This window comes from Tachyglossus aculeatus, assembly GCF_015852505.1.
Source record: "Tachyglossus aculeatus isolate mTacAcu1 chromosome 12 unlocalized genomic scaffold, mTacAcu1.pri SUPER_6_unloc_2, whole genome shotgun sequence".
NCBI lineage: Eukaryota > Metazoa > Chordata > Mammalia > Monotremata > Tachyglossidae > Tachyglossus > Tachyglossus aculeatus.
In genome coordinates, this window is record NW_024044829.1 from 6,891,816 (window position 1) to 6,918,170 (window position 26,355).

Genomic DNA, 26,355 nt, shown 5'->3' on the forward strand with positions numbered 1-26,355 from the left:
TTGAACTCTATGCGGGACCCCCATCATAGGGAAGAGAAGTAATTCCTGCCCCCCTTCTTTAGCTTAGTCCAATTTCTCCATTTATTGGGCTTGAAACAGGGGACTCCTAGACGGGGAGAGCTAGAGAGTCTTCTCCACTCTTTCTACCAATCAATCAAAGGTATTCATTGACAGTAATTATAGTAATGATAATGCAACAATAATCATAATAAGTGTGATATTTGTTAAGAACTTACTATGTGCCAAGCACTGTAAGCTGGCAGGTCTTTCTGACTCCTAGGCCGTGCTGCCTCTCAGAAGCACTTAGCTATGTGCACTTACAAGAGCTATGAGCTATGTAGTGCTTACTACAAGTCACTTTAGCTCTCTGTGTCTCAGTTACTTCATCTGTAAAATGGGGGATGAGACAGTGAGCCCCACGTGGGACAGGCCCTGTGTCCAGCCCAATTTGCCCATATCCACCACAGCACAATATACAGTGGTCTGCACATTGTAAGCGCTTAACAAATACCACAATTACTGTTATTATTAATATTATTACTATGTGCAAAGCACTGTACTGAGCCCTTGGAAAAGTCTGATACAACAGAATTAGCAGACTGGTTCCCTGCCCATAGTGAGCTTCCATACTGGAGAACTTGTGCAGCCCCAAAAGCACAGGTTTGGGCGTCAGAGGAAATTGTTTCTATTCCCGGCTCTGCCACTCGGCTTCTGTAACCTTGGGTAAGGTCACCTAACTTCTCTGAGCCTCGGTTCCTTCACCTCTAAAATGGGGATTCAGATTGTGAACACCATGTGGGACATGGAGGTTATTAAAACTGATTACTTTGTATCCACCCCAACTCTTAGGAAAATGTTTGGCACATAGTAAACCCTTAACAAATTCCATGATTCTGATTCTGATTAGAGGACTGGCCATGCTCTGGGAAGGCTTCTCATTTCAGAAAGCCAAAGGGCACTACCCCCATCCCAAACTGCGAAGCAGAGACTGGACAAGTTCTGACTCGTGCCCTTATGGGAGGTGAGTGGTGAGGCAGGGGGCACAGTCCACAAAGAAAGCGGGGAAAAGGCAGATCCTTAGGGAACATGGACGAAGACTGCAGGTCAGAGACCATAGGTTGGGCGGGTGGGGATCATGAGGAGGAAAGGAGGGGCGGGGGAGCAAAAAGGGGAGGGGCTCGAGCCCTGCCTGGCTACCGATTGTTATGTACTATTGATATAAGAGCCAGGGCGCGAGGTGTCTGCCCGCTGGGGACGGAAAGTGTTTATTGGATCGTTGGCCGAGGTGTTGGTGGTGGTTGGAGAGTTAGTGGTGCTTTCGGTGGTAGTTTGGTGGTTTGGGGCGTGAGAGTAGATTGGAACGTAGAGAGGAGAGAGAAGGATTTCGTTTATTTGTTGAGGGAAGGTGTTTGGGGAGGGTTAGGAAGAGGCGGGGGGCTAGAGAGGGGCTAGGTGGACGGGGGGGACTTGTTGGGCTAGGGAGGGGTCTTTAGTTAGATTAGAGAAGAGTAGAGTAGAGCAGAGTAGAGTAGCGTCGAATGATAACGATCAGAGGAATGTCTCGATTCATCCGGTCAGTCTACTCTTGTGTCCGCGAGCACGGGATGTGGTCAGCTGGGAGGGCAAGAGAGGGGGAACAGGCGGGGGTCCAGTCTGGGGCCAGTGGTAGGGGGCCGAGGGGAATCATGGGCTGAGGAGCAGGAGAAGGGAGGAGGCGAAGGGGAGGGGAGGAGGGGAGGGCAGCGGCAGTTATGGGAGGTACTGGAGGTGCCTCCCCCATTCCTAACCTGCGAGGGGAGGCCAAGGCGGGGGACTGGGAGAGGGACGTGCCCCATTCCAGGAGCCTCGTTCAACCCCCTTTACGTCTCCTTCTCTTTCAACTCTTCCTACGGCTCCGGGAGAATTTTTTCTGCGAGTGAGAACTCCAGGATGCGGCGCTGCCTGGAATGGGCCCGAAAGGCTCATTCCAGAAGGCTTTTCACCCGCACCTCCAGGGTCACTCCAGCCCTCGAGGACACAGAGTTCAAGGAGGAAGTGATGAGCAACGGTGAGGAGCCTGAGACACGGTAGTGAACAGAGTGCGGGCCTGGGAGACAGAAGGACCTGGGTTCTGATCCCAGCTCTGCCCCTGTTTGCTGGGTGACCTTGGGCAAGTCAAATCACTTCCCCATGCCACAGTTACCTCATCAGGAAAATGGGGATCGATTGTGAACCCGCATGTGAGACATGGACTGTGTTCAACCCAATTACCTTCTGTTTACCTTAGCGCTTAGTAGATTGTCTGGCACAGAGTAAGCACATAGCAAGTACCGTAAACAAAAGTAATAGAAAGAGGAGATGGAGGGTGGGGTGAAGAGGCCTGGTTCTTTTTGGTGGGGGAGTGGCGAGGGGCCGGGTGCAGCCCCATCTTCAGAATGTTCTGGAGGTGGCGGGGTGTCTGGGGAAGGGAATTGGGGGCAGGGGGCAAAGAAACCCAGACACAATGCTTGGCACATAGTTAAGTACTTAACAAATACCAACATCATTATCATCACTAAGCCAGTTCTCACCGCGGGGTTTCTCCATCCTTCCCAGAGTGGTGTTTTGATCTCGTGCTCATTGAGCTCTACAGATCCCTGTGAGCCCACTGTTGGGTAGGGACCGTCTCTATATGTTGCAAACTTGTACTTCCCAAGTGCTAAGTACAGTGCTCTGCACACAGTAAGCGCTCAATAAATACGATTGATTGATTGATTGATTCATCGCAGTCCCACGGGGATCTGGTGGTAAGAGCCAACACTCCCTGGGCCTGGTCATCCCTCTGGGCCTGGGCCTCTCTGGGGCCGGGGGTGTGAGGCTGAGGGCAGGGCAGGGGTGGGAAGGTCTCCCTGCTATGTGAGGCAGGAGTGGGGAGGGGATAGGCCAGGGGGCCTAGGAATCGAAGGACACGAGTTCTAATCCCTGCTCTGCCATCTGTCTGCTATGGAACCTTGGGTAAGTCATTTCACTTCTCGGGGCCTCAGTTCCCTCAACTGGAAAATGGGGATTGACAACGTGTGCCCCAGGTGCTACAGGGACTATGTCTAACCCGATTTGCCTGGAGCCACCCCAGAGCTTTATACAGTGACTGGCCCACTGTAAACTCTTGACAAATGTCACAAGTACTATTATTATTATTGCTATCATTGTTCTTACTATTAAGTGGTCAGAATGTGCCATTGCTCCTTGACACCCGCTTCTCCTCCCACCAGTCCTGGACGAGGATCCTGACATCGTCCCAGCTGAGTAACCTCTCCCTGCAAGTCCTGTATGGTTTGAGGAGCCCCAACCTGACCAGGGTGGGGCAGGCAATGCGGATACTCTCCATCCTGCTTCAGGTGAACACAGCCTTAGAAAATCAGGTAGGAACCCGGGGGTGGGGGAGGGAGGGGTCTGAGGAGGGAGGGACTGGGAGTGGGATTGACCTTTGATGTTAGGCAATAAGTGGCATGTTGGGGTGGAGCGCTCGGGATTGTAGACCAACTGAGAGACACAAGGCACAGTGGTGTGACACGTCACAGAGAGAGGCAGAGTTGCCCAGTGTGTCCTAGACCCCGGGCCTGGGAGACAGGAGGGCCTGTATTCCAATTCTGGCTCAGCAACTTGGCTGCTGTGTGATCTTAGCAAGTCACTCCACATCTCTGGACCTCAGCTCCCTCATGTGAAAAATGGGGATCAAGACACTGAGCCCTAAGTGGTACAGCTACTGTAACCATCCCGATAATCATGCACCTACACCAGCATTAAGTGCAGTGACTGCCAAATGCCAATTGCTTAACCAATACCCTAAACCCTGATTGTAGCCAGTCCCTCTGATGTAAGCGAGCACCATCGATCGATGGCATTGATCGAGTGATCACTGGACTAAGAGTTTGGTAGAGTACCACACAGTAGAGTTTGTGGACACATTCTCTGTCCCCAACAAGCTTACAGTCTAGAAGCGGGAGATGGATATGATGCCGAATAAATGATTTGGGGATGCTCTATAGTTTCCTGGTCTTGGGGCTTTCTGCCACCTTAGACCTCCCTCACCCTTCTCAAGTCACGATTAGGCGGTGGTCACATCCCCCTGCTCCCTCACGGAAACACTCCTCTGGCTACTTCCCCATTTCCCTAAAGGTGGGGCTCTAGGAGGTAATTGTATCAGACAAGAAAGCTCCTGGACCTTTGCGTTATCCAAATCCTTTCCTAAGTCCATTGTGCCTCTTTGCCTGCTCAACCATTAGGCTGAGGATTTCCCAGACAGGAAGGCATTCTCTCATTAACCATGTCTAAATTGGAGACCCACCGTGTACCCATATATACCCATATATACAGAGTCCCATCCTCACAAAAAGAAACTCAACAGAAAATGGAATGCTAAATATCACAAAAATTCCTGGAAGATGGGCACAGGAAGCCCATAACCTTGGCCTGAGCCTTGACTCCACTATCTCCTTCCACCCACACAGTCCGGCCAGCAATCAATCCCCTCAGTTCTACCTTCACAATATCGTCCTCATCCCCCCTTCCTCTCCACCCAATCGGCTATCACACTGATGCAAGCACTTATTCTATCCCTCCTTGATTAATGTAACAGCCTCCTTGCTGACCTCCATGCCTTCTCTCTCTCTACACTCCAGTCCATGCTCCATTCTGCTTCCTGAAACATTTTCGTGCAAAAACGTTCAGACCATGTATCCCCACTCGTCAAGAAATTCCATCGGTTGCTTATCAGTGGAAAGAGCACGGGCCTGGGATTTGGAGGTAATGGGTTCTAATCCCGGCTCTCCCACGTGTCTACTGTGTGACCTTGGCCATGTCACTTAACTTCTCTGAGCCTCGGTTACCTCGTCTGTAAAATGGGGATTAAGACTGTGAGCCCCACGTGGGACAACGTGATCACCTTGTATCCCCCCAGCGTTTAGAACAGTGCTTTGCACATAGTAAGCGCCTAACAAATTCCATCATCATTATTATTGTATTATTATCCACCTCTGCTTCAAACAAACACCCGTCACCCTGGCCTTTAAAGCACTTCATCACTTTGCCCCCTCCTACCTCACCTCGCTTCTCTCCTACTTCAACCCAGGCAGCACGCTTCGTTCCTCTAATGATACTCTTCTCACTTTACCCTGATCTCTTCTGTCTCGCCGTCGACCTCTCGCCCACATCCTCCCTCTGGCCCAGAATGTCCACCCTCTTTCATATCAGACAGATAACAATAATAATTGTAATGGTATTTCTTCAGTGCTTACAATGTGCCAAGCACTGTTATAAGCCCTGGAATAGATACAGGGTTATTAGGAAGTCCCACTTGGTGCTCACAGTCTTAATTCCCATTTTACAGATGAGGTAACCGAGGCACAGAGAAGTTAAGTAATTTGCCCAAAGTACCACAGCTTTCACGTGGTGGTGCCGGGATTAGAACCCCCGACCTCTGACTCCCAGGCCCGGGCTTTTTCCACTGAGACACGCTGCTTCTCTGCTTCATCTACTTTCCGTCCCCCACTTCGAAACCTTAGCAAAAGCACTTCTCCTCCAAAAAGCCTACCCTGACTAGGCCCTTCTCTCCTCTTCTCCCACTCCCTTGTGTGCCGCTCTCACTTGCTCCTTCATTCATCTTCACTCTGATCCCCACAGCACATCGGTATGTATCTGCTTAGAACTGTAATTTATTTATCTTTTAATCTATTTATCATTTACTGTTTTAGATTAATATCTGTAGCCCCCTCAAGACTGTAAGCACGTCGTGGGCAGGAATGTGTTTGTTGGTTGTTCTAGTTTACTCTCCCAAGCGCTTAGTACAGTGCCTGATACACAGTAAGCGCTCAATGACTGCAGTTGAATGACTGAGTGAATGAATGAACGAATAGGAATCAATAACTGAAGTGAACATATCATTTCTCCCTATCTGTCGTCTCCACAAAACTGGCACGTTTTATCTGCAATGGCAATTTTTCCAGATATGGAAACCAAAGGATTAGGCATTCTGAGACCTACATTTTCCTACTTCTTTATCTTCCCGTGTGTCTGTACTATTTAATGATGTCCCTGGTGCACAACACAACTTCTTAGGGTACCGTTGCAGGTGAAATGTGTCCCTGGGAATCGTGGCGGTGTGCACACAAAATAGTCTTCCAGCTACCCAATCCTGATTTATTTTCGGTTACGCCCTGCTGAATGTGCAGTAGCGCAGTGGGGTGATACTTAAAATCGTTCCACGGGACTGGATTCATTGGAATCTCTATTTATGAGTCTCTCAAAGTTTAAAAAATGGGAGTTCTATAAGGGCAGTAAACAATACTAAACATCAAAGAACAGGAAAAATCAGTCAGTCAATCATATTTCTAAGCACTTCCGGTGTTCAGAGCACTGTACTAAGTGAATGGGAGAGTCTGATACAACAGCAAATGAAGCCATTCCCTGTCCATCATGTGCTGACATTCTAGAGGGGGCAGACAGATAGTAAGAGAAAACAAAAAATGAGAGATATGGACGTGGGTGCCGTGGGGCTGACTCGCTGACTGGCTGGCTGGGGGAATAAATAAAGAGAGAAGGTCATGGTGATGCAGAAGGGAGTGGGAGAAGAGGAGAGGTAGGGGGCTTATTCAGGGAAGACTTCGTGGAGGAGATGTGCCTTCAGTAAGTCATTGCCTGTCGGATCTGAGGAGAGAGGGTGTTCCAGGCCAGAGGTGTGTCGTGGGCGATAGGTTGGCGGCAGTCTGGATGAGATGGACGTAGAGTGAGTACCTTGAATACAGTAAGTACAGTGAGGAAGTTGGCATTAGAAGTGCGAAGTGCCCAGGCTGGGTTGTAGTAGAAAATCAGTAGGAAATAGGGGGCAAGGTGTAGGTGTGCTTACCCACTCTTGAGGAGTTTCCTCCTGATGTGGAAGTGGATGGGAAACCACTGGATGTTCCTGAGGAGTGGGAGTCTCTCGCTCTCCCTTCTGTGGCTTCTCCCCGCTCGGTTCGCCAGCACTTCCGGTCCCCTGCTCTGTGGACTGGAGCCAGACTAGCAGGCCCGGTCCTGTGAGGTGGTGGGGCCTTCACCGCTTTGCTGCTTGGGGCCCAGACGGCCGGGCCGGGCAGGGGTGTGAGTTGGGGGTGGAGGGCGGTCGTTGGCTGGGAGGGGACGAGGGGAAGGGATGTCTGGCGGGATTGTCGAGTTCGAATTTGACCGTCTGCCTTCCCACTGAACTACAGGTGGTCGACTTGGCAAGGAGCGTGTTTGAGCAACACATCTCCTCCTGCCCCCAGGCTGGGAAGACCCGCTTCACGGAAGCCCTGGCCCTGCTGGCCTGTCACGACACTCGGGAGACAGTGCAGGTCTTAATGGGTACGGCCACCATCGCCCTCCCAGCTCCTCGGGACAGAAAGGCCCCAACTGGGACAGACCCGGGTAGAACGACACCGGATACCTCCGGGGTGGGGGCCTAGTGCGGGCCTCGGCAGTTGTATGGAGTCTGGGTGTCTCGACTCTCCTTGGTCTCCATCGGAGGGGCCGGTCCTGGGTGGGAGGTGCAGGCAGGGGGGTGGTGGGGAGATTCCCAGGCCCCAAAGGCTGCACTCCAGGGTCCCCGCAACTCCTTGGTCCCCTCTGAGGCTGGATCCTAGGCCGGTGCTGGGGGAGAGGTGGGAAAAGTTGAGTCCGGGTTGTGGCTCCACAGGCAGGTCCTTGAGGTTTGGAAATCTGTCGGGGCGGATGCTTCCATCGTGTCCCGCAAGCTGCGGGAACTGCTCCGTAGGGTGTTGGTACGACCTCTACCTGAGGAGAGTAACAGGACCGAGTGGGACAGGCACATCCGAGGCCACATCACGGTGAGCCCCAGAAGGACGGATCAAAGGGCAGGCCTGGACTAGAGCCCACAGCCCTCAACCCTGAGCCCTACACCTGCCCCACCTCTTCCCACCCCCTCTGACCAATCCCCTGCTGCCTGGGGACGTTGTCCAGGGTGCCAGGGGTGGGAGTCGGGGGCGGTCCTCGAGGGCACAGGGGGCCAAGCCCGAAGACGGGCCACAGAGCTGGGTGCTGCCTATCCCTGCACGGGGCTTCGGCCCAGAGTTGGCCCTGGGAGCGGGGTCAAAGGGAGCCGTGGACAGAGGCCAGGGGGCAGGTTGGGTTGGAGGAGACTTCTGGCTGAGCCCGTGTGCCACCCCACCAGGCTGTGAAAATGCTATATGAGCTTCTTTTTGCTGTGGAATACTCGGAGGATGTGGCTCAACTCCTCCCCCAGCTGTTCCTGGCTGTTCTGGCTTCAAGGCTGTCCATCAACTCGCCCCCTCCTACCTCACCTCCCTTCTCTCCTTCTACAGCCCAGCCAGGACCCTCCACTCCTCTGCCGCTAAACCCCTCACTGTGACTCGGTCCCGGCTGTCCCGCCGTCGACCCCCGGCCCACGTCATCCCCCGGGCCTGGAATACCCTCCTTCAACACATCCGCCAAGCTAGCTCTCTTCCTCTCTTCAAGGCCCTACTGAGAGCTCACCTCCTCCAGGTGGCCTTCCCCGACTGAGGCCCCTCCTTCCTCTCCCCCTCGCCCCCCCATCCCCCGTCTTACCTCCTTCCCTTCCCCACAGCACCTGTGTATATGTATATATGTTTGTACATATTTATTACTCTATTTATTTATTTATTTTACTTATACATATCTATTCTATTTATTTTATTTTGTTAATATGTTTGGATTTGTTCTCTTTCTCCCCCTTCTAGACTGTGAGCCCACTGTTAGGTAGGGACTGTCTCTATATATTGCCAACTTGTACTTCCCAAGGGCTTAATACAGTGCTCTGCACACAGTAAATGCTCAATAAATACGATTGATTGACTGATTGATTGATTCCTGGGCTTCATCATCCAGATCCAGTATGTGCTGGAGCTGGGCCTGGTGGGGGAGCTGGTGCTCTTGGCCGTGGAGCCCACTGTCCCCTCCGCCCTCAGTACCTGGAGGTGAGCGACCGGAGGGATGCGGAGTTTGGGGAGAGGGACCCGTGAAGGAGATACTCCAAGTGCGGATGGCTCATCCCCCGATCACCAGACAGATCCCTCGGGGACTCTGCGTCGTGGCCGGGGGGCTCCCAGGGGCTGGGGAGCCGGTGGTCCGGTGGTCTGGGAGGCCGGAGATGGCAGAAATTCCAGGGAGCTCCTGGTCCAGGTTGTCCCTGCTGTGTTGGTGACCAAATATGGCAGTTATGGTCGATTTGGAGGTCAGGTCTCGTGTGCTCTACCCCTGGGGGTAGGGGTTGCCTGTGACAGGACAAGGCTTTTTTGGGACATGCCCAGAATCGGCAGGACTGAGGGACACCCTCTGGTCCTCTCGCACCACCCACCCCGCCCTGAAACCCCCAACCCTCGTTGCTTTCAGGACGGCCCTGGAGGCCCTGAGGGGGCTTCTGTCCACCAGTGGATGTTGGCAGAGCTTCATATCCATGGAGTTGCAGGATGGCTGGCACCTCTTCTCATCCCTCAACACCTTCCAGGAGGCCGTGGCCCTTCTGGCCAGGTGTGTGTGTGTGTGTGTGTGTGTGTGTGTGTGTGTGTGTGTGTGTGTGCGTGTGTGTGTCACGGGGTGGGCAGGATCCCCCAAGAAATGGGGCTGGGCGAGCGGGTGGGGAGTAGCCTCCTCAGTTAACTGCCCTACCCCTGGCCCTCCCCGAGCTCCTATTCCCCGGCCCCGGGGCTTCCCGGACTCCGGTCTAAGCTCAGCCCTGCGGGGCTTTTTCCCCCAGGGACCCTGGTCCAGAGCAGGTGCCCGATGGTGGCCGAACTCCTGCAAATGGTGGCCAGCTCTTTGCAGAAGAAAGGCCCGCTGGGCCGGAGTGTGGCCATTGGGCCACTGGCCGAGGTAAGAACGGGGGCCTATGGCCCCGGAGAGACGGCTCGGATCCGCAGTGGGCACTGTCACCTTCAGGCAGGGACCACCGACCCGGAACCCCTGGTGAAAGGGTGGGCAGAGGCTGGAGGGGAGCGGGGAGGTACTGGTACCCGCCCCCGTCCCAAACAGTTTGGCACCAATTGCCCCTCTCTGCGGGTCCCGGCTCTGCCTTCCCGAGCATCAGGCTCCCGCCCCCCTCGCCTACGCGGTCCAGGCGCAGACACGGTTTTCCCTGGCAGTTGATCTGGACCCCCGGCCTGAAGACTGTCCTGGATCCCAAGGTCGTGCGGTTCATCCTCCGGGACGGCCTAAAGGACCCCGACCCCGTGGTGCGGGTCATCAGCCTGCAGGTCCTCACCAGCCTGCCCCTCAACCACGACAAGGTCAGGGGCCCAGGCCTAGGGCCATCCCCATAGAGTGTAGGGCCGGAGGTAACCCCAGCACGGGATCAGGACTGTCTTTCAGAGCCCCCCGCCCCCGGGGAGGGCCCAGATGTGGCAGGGGACGTGGGGCGACAAAGGACTCCCGGGAGCGGTCGGGGGCGGCCCGGAGGTGGGCAGTCCGGATGGGGGCCCGGGATCGAGGGGCCAGAGGAGCCGTCACGGGGCGGGAGAGCCGTCACGAGGCGGACCGCCTAGCCGCCGCCTCTTTTCCCTCGTCTCCTCAGCTCCCAGGGCTTCGGGCTCAGCTCCCCTTCCTCCTGGAGGACATCACCCGGAAGGACTAGTAGGGGCTCCTAGGGGCCATGGACGCCGCGACACTCACCGCCCGCAGCCTGGGCAGTCGGGGACTCGGCCACCTCCGTAAGACCATCGTCCTCATGCTGAACACGTTCTTTGACGACGTGATTCAGAGGCGCTCGAGGGGACAGGGGAGCAGCCGCCGCAGGGCCGGAGCCCGGGACCTCCCGCCCTGATCCCGGCTGTGCCAGAGCCCAGAGGCGGCAGCTTCCACAGCTCCCATAGGGCTCGGGGCATCGGCTGCCCTTCCGTAGCTCGTCACACCCGCGGCGAGCCACGGCTCTTCCCCGCCCCCCACCAGGCACTGCGTCCCCCCTATGCCGGCGATGTTCTCGTTCCTTACTCTCCCCCCGAAGACCTCAGTCCCCTGGTTGTCCCTGTCCTGGGGTCCCCAGCCCCCACTCAGGTTCCCGCCCCCCCACCCATCTCCTGCCCCCCCCCCCCAACTCCACCGGGGAGTTATCCTCAGGAGAGACCCCTAGTGCGGGTGGCAGCCCTGGAGCTGCTGGTAGCCGTGGCCGGAGGCTGTGTGACGGATCCCAAATCCCATCTCCGTCAGAAGCTTATCCGTTGCCTCCTCCCCGTCCTCTTCCACCTGAATGACGAGCACCCGACAGTGGCCAAAGTGAGTCTCCCCCACCCTCCACAGTAACCATCCTCTCTGGGCCCCTGGTCTGGGGCTCTGCCGCCCCCTGACACCCACCCCTCGGGTTCTCTGTTTCCAGAAAGCCAGATATACATTCTTCTGGCTGGCCCAGAATATCGGCTGTAGGCACTCCAGAGTCGTCGGGTGGATGTTGAGGTGGGAAGAGAGGGAGAGCACGGCCTACGGTACCATCTGGTTGGCCTTGGTGAGTACATCAGGGATGGGTGGGGGCTGGGAGGGGGTGTCCTTGGGTCTGGGGTGGGAACTGTGGTTGCGGATCCCTCCTGCGGGGCACATCGGTAGGATATGTTGGGTAATTACTCTGTACACAGCACTGTACCGAGCTCCTCGGAGAGCACAGTTGAATGGTTGGTGGACACGGTCCCGGCCCGCAATGACCTTACAGTCTAGAGGGGTTGCTTTGCGAAAGGGAACAGGAGGAGGTTGAGAGCCCCGTGTCCTGTAGTGGAAGTGGAATTTGGAGAGTTGGGGCACATCGTCAAGGAGGTTGGGGATGGGCTGGGCTCTCTCACTCTCCTTCTCCTCCTCCCCAGATGAAGAGCTCTGGGGACTTCCATCCCATTTTCTTGTCCCAAGCTCTGGCCTATACCAACTGCATCCAACCAGATGTGAAATTTGCCGCCGTTGTCTTCCTCGTTGAGTGGGGAGTGGAGGGCACTGGGGAAAGCGAGCAATCATACAAACCAAAAACCAACGAAATAATGCCACACGATCTGGCCCGACCCCTTTTCTTGGCCAGATCCCTGAGGAGGCCTCTCTTGGCTCCTCCTCCCTGACTCCGGGGGCTGGATATGGAAGCCAAGTCCTTCCAGTAGTCCTTCCGAGAAGCGGGTGGACGGATGGATGGGCAAACAAACGAGGAAAATAATGGTTTGTTTCCTTTCCTCACAGTCCACACCATCACTCTCTATACCGCAAGCCCGCTGCTCTCCAACAAGGTGTTCAAAATCATTTTCCACAGTGAGTCCCAAACAAAGACACGCACACTTTCCATCTATCCCCTAATCTCTCTCTCTCTCTCTCTCTCTCTCTCTCTCTCTCTCTCTCTCTCTCTCTCTCTCTCTCTCTCTTTCCCTCTTCTGTCTCTCGTCATGCTCTGTGCTTCCTCCTCTATGTTGCTTTTCTCTTTCACTCACCTTTCTGAATGCTGGCCCTCTGAGCCTCTAGCAGCTATTTACGCCCTAGAATGCTAGCTCCTTATGGGCTGGGAGATCTGTCTGCTCATTCTAGTTGACTATATTCTCCCTAGCGCTTAACGCAGTGCTCTGCACAAAGGAAAGCGTTCTGGAAATACTATAGACTGATGGATTGATTTCTCTGCCTTCTTCTTTCCTCTATCTCGCGATTCAGGCTTTCCCATCTCCGCAGCCCTGGGTGGATGGTGGTAGAAGGACAGAACGAGGCGAGGGGAAGTTATGGGCTGAAGAGATTGGAGTTGGATGGAGAATGGAGGACTCTTCCCAGGTTCCCGGGGCATGATCAAGTGAGCGAGGGGGACAGCTCCTAGTGGAGGATTGCCTTGCATCTCACGTGTTCTTTAGCACCACTTTTCAGAAATTGAAGCTCTGAAAAACGACTCCTCGTCCAAGATTCGCAGATTCCTGAACACCTACGAACGGAGACTGAAGGAGAACGATGAACCGTTCTTCTTCTGAGGGCCCCCACCCCGTGGGAGAAAAGAAACCTAGGAGGACTAGGTGGCATTAGGACGGTCCTGTGGCACCGGGTCTGGAGCAGCGGGGGCTGCCTTGGGACGTGCCATGGGTTCTGGTCCCAGACGAATGGACAGAATCCCGTCCCGAGACAGCCATGTGAGGGAAGGTGGCTCAGGGGACTCGGCCCTCTCCGAGATCCCCCAATTTTGCTTTGGCCGCCCCCGGGAGCATGGAGGCCAGGCTGGGTGTGGACTCTAACTCCAGGACTCTGGGACTGTGGGGACAGGACCGAGCCGGTGTCAAAATCCCACTTCTTTCCCGAGGGGTGGGGCTTGACTTTCCTTCAGCCAGCAGGATGGTAGGGAGTTGGGGCGGGGTTTAGATTGGAGTGCCACTAGAGTCTAGGGGTGCGGTGGAGAGGGGGTGACACGTCGGCACTGGACGGTTCAGCCCCCCTGCTTCTGGGACACTGCTATTCATGTCCCAAGGCCACAGGTCAGAACTGGATTCCAGGCTCTCTGTGTGATGCCATCGGAGGAGAAGGAGGGCCAGGATCAGGTGGAGGAGGATGGCCAATACTGGTGGAGGAGGAGGTCCAGGACCAAGCAGAGATCATGGAAGAGCCAGCGGAGGAGGACCGAGGAGGTAGATGATGTGGACCAGGACCGTGGTAAGAGAGGGGGCAAAGACCAGGTGCAGGAGGAGGAGGAGGGCCAGGAGTAGGCTGAGGAGGGGAGCCACAGACAGGCAGATGAGGAGGGTCAGGACCAGGTGGAGAAGGTCTCGGACCAGGTATTTGGGGAAAGCCAGGATCAGGTGCAGAAGGAGGACGAGGACCAAGTGAAGGAGGAATAATTGAACCAGGGGGTGTAGGTGGGCCAGGACCAAGTGGAGGAAGAGAGTCAGGACCAGGAGGAAGAGGATGGCTATAATCAGACACAGCAGGAGGACCAGCACCAGGGGGAGGAGATGGGCGAGGACCAGGAGTAAGAGGAGGAGGAGGAGGAGGGCTAAGACCAGGCACAGGTGGAGGCCCAGGGCCGGGTCAGAGAGGGGGGCGTTGGAAAGATGATCGAGGTCAGGCGCAGGAAAAGGACCAGGACCAGGGTGAAGAGAAGGGCCAGGAACAGACGGAAGAGGGGGCCAAGAACAGCCAGAGGAGGTATTAGTAGACCAGGCAGAGGAGGAGGGCCAGGGCCAGGCAGTAGAGAAGGACCAGGACTGGGTGGAGTATTAGGGTTTGGACCAGGACAAGAAGGAGGGCCAGGTCCGGGGGAAAAGGTGGACAATGGACTAGGCCTGGGAGTAGGGTCAGGTCTGGGTAGAGGCGGAGGGCAAAGATTGGGCAGGGGAGGAGGGCCAGGAACAGGGAGAGGAGGAGGGTCAATACTAGACAGAAGAGGAAGTAGGAGGACCAAGACCAGGTGGAGGAGAAGAAAGGCCAGGACCAGGCCAAGAAGGAGGGCCAGGACCAGGTGGAGGAGGAGGGCCATATTAGGTAGAGGAGGAAGGCCAAGACCAGGCGCCAGAGGACGGCCTAGACTGGACGGAGGATGAGAGCCGGGACCAGGCAGTGTAGAAGAACCAATGCCAGGTGGAGGATGGGGACTGTGGAGGGTCGTGGGGACTGTGGAGGGTGGGGAGACTCACTTTGTGCTCTGTCGGGTGTTCGTCCTATAGTGGAGCAAGAGGAGGCAGCGGACCAGGTCCTACTGCAGGTAGACTTCTTCCTCAGTCACCAACTGCCTGCCACGGCTTCTAGGAACTCCAGGGCTGCGACCCGCACTTGGGTGCCTACGCTGGAGTGTGTGAGAGGAGCAGGAGATGGGAGGGGGTCTTCTGGCACCGTGGCGGGTCCTGGGGACCCGAGGCAGGGACAACCAGGAGAGAGGGGCCTGTGTGGTGAGAGTAGGGAGCAAGGGTAGCGCCAGCAGAGGGGAAGCTGCACCGGGGTGGGGGGAAACCCCGTGGCTCTTTGTGGGGATTACATTATACAGAAGGACAGCCAATGCCATGAGCTCAGGGAGAGCGGCCCCTTCTGGGCACTGGCACAGATTCAGGGAAGGTTCAGAAGGAGAGAGAGCACCTGGAATAGGCCACGGCTGTGGGCTGGGATATGAGATCATCCCGGTTCCCATCTATGAGGAGCAGGAATGGTGGCCATGTGGACGTTGTTTATTCCCAATCCCTCACACAACCCTCCACTGTAGGGCAGCTCATATCCACATGCAGTAAAAAGCTTGGCATCCTTGGGAATGGATGTCTTCCCTCTCCGGGAACCTCGGTGCCTGAATTTTCCTTGCTTGCCTTGTAATTATGTTTTGTTTTGTCCTATTTGTTCTTCGGTGCTGTTGTGGTATCCAGTGCTGAGGCCCGGAAGAGAAAATCCTTGCTCTTTGAGCCTAGTCGTTGGCAAGGTTCTATGGATGGAATGTAGGGGAGGAAATCACGGAAGAATAGCATGGAAGGGAGGAAATGGGATGCCCCTCGTGCCTGTCCAGATATGGCAGATATGGCATTAGTCGTAGGGTACTCAAGAGCCCCACTGGGCCACGGGTTGGGATGTCAGCCTAGGAATGTAGGCATCGGCTTCACGAAAGAAAATATATGCGGAGGACTTTGCCAAGTTCACTGAGCATCTCATCTGTGCAGCTGACACTATATTTAACCTCCAAAACCAGATGGCCAAAGTAGGGGAGACCTGGTCCTACATGTCTATGGGATTCGGGAAAGCCCGAATAGACTCCGAAAGACTGGAGGTTATTTGGGCGTTCCTCTCCTCACATTTCCTCAATGTGGCCTCCCACATTGGCCCTGGAATATTTTGACATTCCTCGCTCATGTCATGGCTGAAATGGTCTTGTGCTCTCTTGGTCTCCAGCTTTCTCTATACATGATTTCCCGCTGCTGCTCCCCGAAGATTACCTGAAACCGCTCTGCCTAGAGTAACACTGTACCTGGTCGGTCGGACATCCTTGGCTACAGGCTGGAGTGTGAGACCAGCGCGAGCTGCGTTCAGAGTCGCCTTACCAGAGCCAGCCCAACCGACTCCATTTTGGAAAGGCCTGCCTTCTCCTCTGTTATCTGGGAATTGTTACATGCTCTGCGTTGTTTATGTATGGGTAACAAAGACCTATAGTTAGAGGCCACACTGTGAAGATATGGCTCAAGATTGCACTTCACAGGGACTAAACATCTCACCCCAATGCCCCGATAAATTCTCGCCTGCCATATCCACGAAAACACGTTTCTATGTAGAGTAGGGCCCATGCAGAAGAATTTCGATGTTACGTGTTACAGGCAGATCATCTTTTCCAAACATGGCGGTGATATTGAGTTGCTGACCAGGTTGGTCAGGGAAATATTAACTCCCAGCGGCCACTTCCACGCCCACCCCCATTAAAGCCATGTGCACTCCTAACTCCTGCTCCTTGTAAACGGGAGGGGGAGCTAGGACAACCCAGACTGTGCTTGGCTTACCCGGGGACGGGTAAGGCTGAGGCTTCGTAAAGGACCCCTGCCACAGTACTAGAGAGGAAAAGGTGTTCGACCATCTGTGCACCTGAGGTAGAGGTTGAGGCATGTATATCAGAAAGTCAACTTCTTATCTTCCTTCAGTATTTAAAGACAATGAAATGCATGAGTCTTCCTTGTGGTATTTCTGATCTCCTTTCTTTTATGTCACCAAAGATAAATTCATACAGCATCACTGACAACATCACAGTTTAGAAAGAGAATCAAGCCCAGTGTCAAAAATAATACAGTCACTTACTTTAATCCATCTTCTTCTGCCCTCCATTAGAATGACAAACCTGTACAGGTTCAAGGATGCCCTGCCCTCAACTTCTTATTTAAAAGCAAGAGTCTCGAGGTACATTCACCTGACAAGCCCAGGATGACGAGAAGTATAATTTCTGATCGGCAAACTGTCAGTTGGGAACGATTTCTCTTTGGGAAGACGATACTGTTGATGGACATTTTTATTGGATGAAAGTTCAGTACAACTCACAAAAAAAACAAGACTTGTTTTTCAAATAGTTTAATAGAAAAGTTTGTGGTCAAATTCCAGGATTGGGTAAATTTAGAAGACAGCTTCAAATCAATGTCTGCTTTCAGCACGGGGCCCACAGTTCCTATATAAGGTCAAGATTTCAACCCCAAATCCTTGCTTCTTGTATTTTCCCTTAATTTCCTCTGCATTTTTCACAGCCTGTATTGTCAAAGAATTCTCTGAGTCCTTGGTCCACTCTATGTTCGGTGCAGTGTGAGAAGGAGAAGGAGGAGGAGGGGATTTACAGTCTCTCTCTGGGAGAAGGTTAGAAATCCATTACAACCAACCCAAGTCATTGCTGGTTGAAGTTAGGACAGAGGTAGGAGACCCTGTGCCATTTGTAATGATGTGGGTCTCAGCAGAAGCATGAGCATTATCTCACCTCTGAGAGGGATCTGTCCATGTGTGCTGACTAGTGTGTTAGCCATTGACCGTAGAAAACTGACAGTGTTTGCTGCAACTTTGTGCTAATACTTCCACTGGGGTGGTGAGGGATAGAGGATTTCTCAATTTGCTACTCCTTGCATTAAATGCTTCCTTCGTGGGAAGATTTCCTGGGACAGAGTTTCCTGATCAATTGTTTACATTTTGCTTCCCTAAAATATGTAGGGATGTTTAATTACTTACCCAGGCTAGATTTGATCTGTGGATCTTTTCCCCTGCTTCTAGAGGGAACTATGGCAGATCTAGTTATGGTGGTGATGGGGGTGGGGGATGAGGGGCAGGAGTTGCTATTTGGGGGTGGGTGCATATGTATCAGAAAGAGAGAGAAAGAGAGAGAGAGACACTTCTCAGTCATTATTCTCAGAGCAGGTTGTAGCACTCTACTTGACTTTAACTGAAACTGAAACAATTTCAGATGCGACAAATCAGCATATGCATGAAGTCACTGATAGTTGGTCATAGCTAGGATTTTCTGGGAACATCGTATAACCGTGCGACTCCAGGGGCCTTTCTCTCCCTTTAGAATGAGATCCAACTCTCAGCATATTATCAGCCTGATCCTAGCTTCTGATCATGAAAACACCCTCTGTGTACAGAACTGGAACATCACAAGTGTCAGAAACAGTGTTTAGAATAGCTTCTGAAACTGAAAACTTAAGCCAGTGTCACAAAGAATCCCCAATACCAATTTATCCAAAGCAGTTTCGGGATATCAACGTCCTGAAGAAAGAGATCCTGAAAAATGAAACCAGTGTCATTGGTATTCATTGTGTTCCTTCAGAAAGGGGTTTAACAAAAAGTATTTACATCGTTTTGGGGGTCCTCCATCCATTTTGGCATAAGGAAAATAAAAAAGAATGCTTTGTCACACTCACATGGTACTGTGCAGTGGTGGGGGTTGGCCTCTATGATTTCCTGAAGACCGTGATCGACCAATCCTTTCTGGAACTGTAAATTCAAGTAACAACAGAGATCCCTATCAACAATTCCTCCTGGAAGAGAAACATTGTACATTCTAAATGCAGGAGCTCCACTGATAGGAAAATGATATTCAGTTTCCCTATTCTTTTGACTTAACCCAATTGACTTAGAAGTATGTTATGAAACTCCGAGCTTTGAAACTCTCTGCTTTTAATAAATCCCTGCTAGGTGAGAAACTCCTTTAAAGAAGGTATTTTTTAAAATCTTATGATATTTGCTAAATTTATTTACTAATTTGTCTCTACACCCAGAATGACTCTTACACAAAGTTGTACAGATATTCCTCTGGCATAATTAAACCAACGGCTTGAGAAGACAGTGGGAAACAAGTGAGAAAAGGTAAAACTTATTACCCTTTATGGGTGCGTATATATTATATCCATAATTGTCGTATTTCATAGTTCTTCAGTTTCAAAGGAATTTTTCTAGTCGAAAATAAGGCAAAGTACTGCATTCTTTCGCTCCAGTTAGTGTACTAAAAGCCCGTGTCATCTTTGAAAGTATAATCCAATACGCATGATGTTTTCTCTTAATGGAAAGTAACATCTAAACCTTTGAGTTCATTATGCTAAATCCCTGTCTTGCAGGCTTCACCTCTGAAAGCTTTAGCCATTAGATTGTAATCTGCTCAAGGACAGGGGCCATGTCTTGTATTGCTACTGTATTTTTCCAAGTGTCTAGTCTAGTGGTCTATTCGTTGAAATTGTTCAAAAAATCTTGTGGGTGATGAAGATTGAGACAACTCCATCATTAAACTCCAGCAAGTATTCCTTTATTAGTTTTTTTTTTTTTTGGCTAACAAGTGATCAATGATTGGTGATCCATGGAACCACACTTTTTGCCTTATTTTAGTTGATCCTTATTATATGTGGAAAAACAGAAAATTCTGCAAACGTTTTCCCTTCTTCAGGGTTTTCAGATTTCCTATGGCATGCTATGGATGGCATAGTGGACAGAGCGCAGGACTGGGAGTCAGAAGGTCATGGGTTCCTATCCCAGCTCTGACACTTGTCTGCTGTGTGAACTTGGGAAAGTCACATCACTTCTCTGTGCCTCAGTTACCTCATCTGTAAAATGGGGATCGAAATTGTGAGCCCCACTTGGGATAGGGGTTGTGTCCAACCCAATTTGCTTGTATCCATCCGAGAGCTTAGTAGAGTGCCTGCCATGTAGTAAGTGCTTAACAAATACTGTAACTATTATTATTATACCATCTGTTATCTTCCTTTTCAGAAGTCACTGTTTCCCACTATTTTATTTCAAACTGGGACACCAGACTACCTCACCGGGTACCAACACCGGCTCTTCTCTGTGGCATCGATGAGCCTTCATTCCATCCTGCTTTCTACCTCTCGGGGGCAAAGACGAAAGCAAAAGCCCCATGAGGACTCCACAGAATCCCAGGAAGACTGACGTGGGGTGTGGGGAGGGGGCTGCTGTATCAGATGCTGTGGCTACCGATGAGCCTTATACTCTTAGCTACATGTAACCTGAAATCCTGCTCCTCTCGACCCAGTACTTTAATGAATTCTGTTTTTATTTGGTCAATTTGTTCTAATCTTTTTATGTTTCTTTTGAGTTGTCTTTTATGGATTCTACTATGCCTGTAGTAATGTCTAATTCCAACATCTGTATCTCTTTCTAGTACTTAGGTTTATTAAGTGCTTAATAAACTTGTTGTGGGCAGGGTATGTGTATCTTGATTGTTATATTGTACTCTCCCAAGTGCCTAGTACAGTGCTTTGTGCACACTAAGCTCTCAGTAAATATGACTGAATGAATGAGTAAATGAATACCATTACTACTACTACTACTATTGATGTTTTGTAAGCATTCTCTGTCTTATTACTCCAATAGCCCGGTGCTTTCTTTTACAGTAGGGCTTCATGTCCTGATGTTGTTAAATGATGAGGCACTGATATAGCTTCTAGGCTATCAACTACACCCAATTACAAACATTTACAGAGTAAATCCAGCTTTAATCGCAGTCAGCCTCATGCATAGAACCATCCATACGTTGAGTACAATGCTATCGAGAAATCCAGGCTGGAGAGTGGAACAGCGCACCCCTCTGTGCTTGGTCACTGGCAGTCATTTCAGGCCCCAATCCTCACTGTGATCCACCGTTTGTTAGAGAACTTGTCTACCTACTCTGTTGTTTTGTACTCTCCCAAGCTCTTAGAATGGGGCTCTGCACATGTAAGTGCAACATAAATATGACTGATTGAGTGACAGTAATTGTAGTTGAAGCAGCGTGGCGTAGTGGAAAGTGCATGTGCTTGTAAGCCAGAATTCGTGGGTTCTAATCCTGGCTCTGCCATTGATCAGCTGTGTGACTTTGGGCAAGACACCAGACTTCTTTGTGCCTTTGTTACCTCATCTGTAAAATGGGGATTAAGACTGTGAGCCCCAGGTGTAGGACAACCAATTACCGTCTATGTACCCCAGTGCTTTGAACAGTGCTTGGCACATGGTAAGCGCTTAACAAATGCCATCATTAGTAGTAGTAGTTGTGGTGATCAATCATCATGTGCTGGGCTCCATGGACAGGTCCTGTGCCTACCCTGTGAGCAAGGGTCCCTGCCCCTCCCCCTTACCCCACGACCTCAATATCATCACGTGACCTCATAGAACCCTGACAACCTCACCGTATAAAACCCTAGAAAATGGGCAACCCCCAGAGCTACCTCTCCTTTCTCTGTGAGGAATCTGAGAGGGCAGCACCCATGACAAATTCGCTGTTAAGATTTGTTCTAAATGAATCTCCGAGTTTCTCCCTTGGCCACCTGGCAGGTAGGGTCTCTCTAGAGGCTTTTGGAATTTGTTTCTCTAGATAGCTGGTCCAAACCTGGGTGGTTATATTTTCCAGTCAGAAGGTGGCAGTCCCGTGAGTCCCTTACCCCCGGATGAAGGAGAAAATATCCCTATCGCTCAGGAGTCCGAGAGCCTACTGGGGGGAAGGGGGTCTGCTAAACATTTCCACCCAGTCCTGGGCCCTCAACCACTGCTCAGCTCGAATCCATCCGGGACGTTTTGGAGCTACGAACACACGCACACACATACACAGTCAGAACTCCCTCGCTGATATGCTTCCAATCGAGTTGTAGCTAGGTTTGGGGATGGATGGGGAGCGTTCAGATGACTCAGTGCCAACCTGACCTGAGGATGGACATTCGTTTCTGTTTCCTCTGCAGGGCTTCAAGTTCTCCATAGCAGGTGATACCAGCTGTGGCCCAGCGAGGAGTGGAGTGGGGACTGTAGTGGCTCGGGGAATTCTCCACCCAAACCGGTGGGTAACGTTGTTTTGGGGACCCTCCACTGGCACATTCCACTCAGGTTAGGGAATTGCCACCCACTCCTACCATTCCCAAAGCCAGTTGAAGGTGCCTCCTCTCTGACACCTCCTTTGGTCTCTGGCACCGTCATCATGTCAACCTTCTCGACACCAATTCCGGGCCACGGGACCATCACTGTGTCACCCTCACTGACACCGCCTCTGGGTCACCGGCATTGTCCACCGTGCCACCTTCTGTCATCACCACTACCGGGCTGCTGACATTATGACTCTGCCATCTTCTCCGATACCCCCTCTGGGCAACCAATAACGTCACTGTGTCAGCCTCAATGACACCTCTGGGTCGCCAGAACAGTCATCGTGCCACCCTACCTGACACCACCTCTGTGTCACTGGCATTGTCACCGTGCCACCTTCCACCACCACCACCGGCCTGACATCTGTGGTACTATCCCAACTCCAGTCTTCCCAACACCTCCTCTGGACAGCCTGCACAGTCACCGTGCCTGCCTCCCTGACAGCGGCCCCATCACTGTGCCACTGTACCACCTTCCTTGATGCCTTCTCTGAGCAACCAACATCATCACAGTATCACCCTTCTCGACATCACCTGAGGCTGTGGACACCATCATCGATACACCTTCCATGACAGCTCTTCTGGGACCCCGGCACCATCATCGTGCCACCTTCCCTGCATCTCCCCTCGGTCACTGGTAATGTCACCATGACACCAACCCCTGACACTATCACCAGGCCATTGACACTGGCATCGTGCCAGCTTCCCTGAAATTTTTCATAGTCAGCCGGCCCTGTCAACTACGAGCCTCCCTGACAACTCCTTGGAGCCACAGACAATTTCAATCCGTAACCCTTCCACACATGACTTCTGGGCCGCTGGCACTGTCATCGTGTCACTCTACCTGACACCTCATATGCAGCCGGCATCGTCATAGTGCCACCTTTCTCGACACCACCTCTGGGACACCGGCACTGTCATTGTGCTACCATCTGGACCAGAAGGTACCATCATTGTGCCACTCCTCCTGATACCTCCTCTGGGCAACTGGCATCATCATTGTGCCATTCTGCTCGCCACCACCTCCAGGACACCTGTAGTGTCATCGCGCCACTTTCCCTGACAGTTCCTATGGGCCACCGACACCATCATCGTGCCACCCTGGCCGACACCTCCTATAGGCAGTTGGCACAGTCACTGTGCCTCCCCTACATGAAACTTCTGTGCCATTGGCACAGTCATTTTGCCACCCTTCTTGAAACCACTTCCAAGCCATTGGCAGTGTTATCGTGCCAACCTCTCTGACACCACCTCTGGGTCACCATGCCACCCTCCGCTGACACCACCACCAGGCCACTAGCACTGTCATCCTAACACCCCAGCCCCCGACACCTCCTCAGGGCAGCTGGCCCTGTCAAGGTGCCACCTTCCAGATGCCTCCTCCAGGCTACAGGTACAGTCTCCATGTTACCCTCCTTGACACTCCTCTGGGCTGCCCCAAGATTCAGCAAACCAGCCTCTGTTGGGTCAGCTGGGCCACCTGCTATGATACCTCCACTGGGCCACTGCATTCTGTCATCCCAACACCTCAGTCCTGTCACCTCCACCTCCCACACCGACACCACTGGGCCACTAACACCACTGGCCTCAACTCCTCTGATGGGCCACCATACGAGCCGCCTGGGTATCTCACCTGGGCCAACGCACTGGCCGACCTGACACCTCCTCCTGGGCCACTGCTGTCAATCACTCCCGACACCTCCAAGGCCACCAACACCTCCACTGGGCCACCAGACCAGCCATCCTGACGCCTCCTGCTGGGCCACTACCGCCTCCCACCCTGACTCCTCTGGACCACCGCACCTGCTACCCCAAAACCTCAGGTGGGCCATCACTGCTACCCACCTTGACACCACAGGCGGGCCACCACACCAGCCGACGGACATCTCCTCTGGGCCAGTGGTGCCACCTGATCCAACACCCCTGACAGACCACCGCGGCCACTCCCCGGACACCTTTTCTGGACCACTGAACCGACCACCATGATGCTTCCATTGGGTCACCCCCATCATCTGCCCTGACACCTCCGCTGGGCTATCGCCATCACCCATCTTGACATCTCCACCAGGACACCACATCTGCCCTGCCAACACTTCTGCCAGGCCACTTCACCAGCCACCACAAGACCCTGAATTTGGCATTGAGTTTGCCCGATTCAAACGGGACCAGTGAGTTTCACAGATGTACTAACTGCCCTACAAACCACAGGTCATCTATTACCTCTTCTCATCTCACCATCTCCTCTTGAATGTCCAGGTTTAGTCATGGATGCCTATTGCAGAGAAAAACTTAGAACCCTATTATTATTATTATTATTATTATTATTATTATTATTATTATTATTATTATTATTCTGTGCCTTTGAGTCATTTGAGATTCATAGTACTCCATGGATATACTTTCTCCAGAACGTCCTGTCCTCTGACATAATCCGTAATCTTTCTAACGGTTCTTCCATTATTGTTGTTTTGGTCCCTATTTAGCTGCCGATCTACCTCTTCTACGTTTTTACTGGACTTGTCCTAGCATTAGTGTCTTCTCCAGAGAATCAGTCCTCCTAATTGCATGTCCAAAATAAGCTAATGTAAGTGGAGACTTTTGGCCCTGAAAAGACCACGTGGGTTTAATTTGTTTGGTTTTCAGGCAGTCCATGGTATTTGCAAAAGCCTTCTCCAATACCGCATTTCCAAAGAATCGATGTTCTTTGTATCCTGTCTTTTCAGTGTCCAGCTTTCAGATCCATACATTGTCACTAGGAATACCATAGAGCTTAATCATGTGTGTTTTTGTGGCAATTGGTACATCAGCACAGCACATTTCATGTCTTTTCTGGGCTCTTCATTGTAACTCTTCCTATCATTAATCTTTGGCATTTTGCTTGGCGACTAGTTCATTTATTATTGATTATCCATCCCAAGAGAGAAAAAATTATCAACTATTTCAAACGTCTCTCCGTCGAGGACTAAAGTGTTAAAACCTTCAGTTGCCATGATCTCTGTTTTCTTGACATTGTAATATATAATCATCATCATCATCAATCATATTTATTCAGCGCTTACTGTGTGCAGAGCACTGTACTAAGCGCTTGGTAAGTACAAGTTGGCAACATATAGAGACAGTCCCTACCCAACAGTGGGCTCACAGTCTAAAAGGGGGAGACAGAGAACAAAACCAAACATACTAACAAAATAAAATAAATAGAATAGATATGTACAAGGAAAATAAATGAATAAATCGAGTAACAAATATGTACAAACATATATACATATATACAGGTGCAGTGGGGAAGGGAAGGAGGTAAGATGGGGGGTGAAGAGGGGGACGAGGGGGAGAGGAAGGAAGGGGCTCAGTCTGGAAAGGCCTCCTGGACTAGGTGAGCTCTCAGTAGGGCCTTGAAGGGAGGAAGAGAGCTAGCTTGGCGGATGGGCAGAGGGAGGGCATTCCAGGCCCGGGGGATTACGTGGGCCGTGGGTCGATGGCGGGACAGGCGAGAACGAGGTACGGTGAGGAGATTAGCGGCAGAGGAGCGGAGGGTGCAGGGTGGGCTGTAGAAGGAGAGAAGGGAGGTGAGGTAGGAGGGGGCGAGGTGATGGAGAGCCTTGAAGCCCAGGGTGAGGAGTTTCTGCCTGATGCACAGATTGATTGGTAGCCACTGGAGATTTTTGAGGAGGGGAGTAACATGCCCAGATTGTTTCTGGATAAAGTCAATCCGGGCAGCAGCACGAAGTATGGATTGAAGTGGGGAGAGACACGAGGATGGGAGATCGGAGAGAAGGCTGATGCAGTAGTCCAGACGGGATGGGATGAGAGCATGAACGAGAAGGGTAGCAGTGTGGATGGAGAGGAAAGGGCGGATCTTGGCAATGTTGCGGAGCTGAGACCGGCAGGGTTTTGTGACGGCTTTGATGCGAGGGGTGAACGAGAGAGTGGTCGAGGATAACACCAAGGTTGCGGGCTTGTGAGACGGGAAGGTTGGTAGTGCCGTCAACAGAGATGGGAAAGTCAGGGAGAGGGCAGGGTTTGGGAGGGAAGACAAGGAGTTCAGTCTTGGACACGTTGAGTTTTATTTTTTTGATCTGTCCCTTAATTTTTTATATTAAGCCCTTCAAGTCTTCTTCACTTTCTGCTAGTAGGGTTATATCATCAGCATAACGAAGCTTGTTTGTATTCCTGCCTCCAAACTTTACTCCCCATTTGTCTTCATCGAGTCCGACTTCTCTCATTAGGTATTCTGTGTAAAGGATGAGCAGATAAGGCAATAAGATACATCCTGGACATACAACCTTGTCAATGGAAAACCAAACTGTTTCTCCCTATTCTGTTCTTATTGTAGCCACCTGTCTGTCATACAGAGAAGCAGCGTTGCTCAGAGGAAAGAGCACGGGCTTTGGAGTCAGAGGTCACGGGTTCAAATCCCGGCTCTGCAAACTGTCAGCTATTTGAATTTGGGCAAGTCACTTAACTTCTCTGTGCCTCAGTTACCTCATCTGTAGAATGGGGATTAAGACTGTGAGCCCCCCACGGGACAACCTGATCACCTTGTAACCTCCCCATTGCTTAGAACAGTGTTTAT

General features: G+C 52.0%; 1 pseudogene; it reads left to right on the forward strand.

Annotated features, from left to right (window-relative positions):
• The first annotated feature begins 1,946 nt into the window (after positions 1 to 1,946).
• On the forward strand, positions 1,947 to 11,385 carry LOC119921309 (annotated as a pseudogene).
• Positions 11,386 to 26,355: the final 14,970 nt, after the last annotated feature.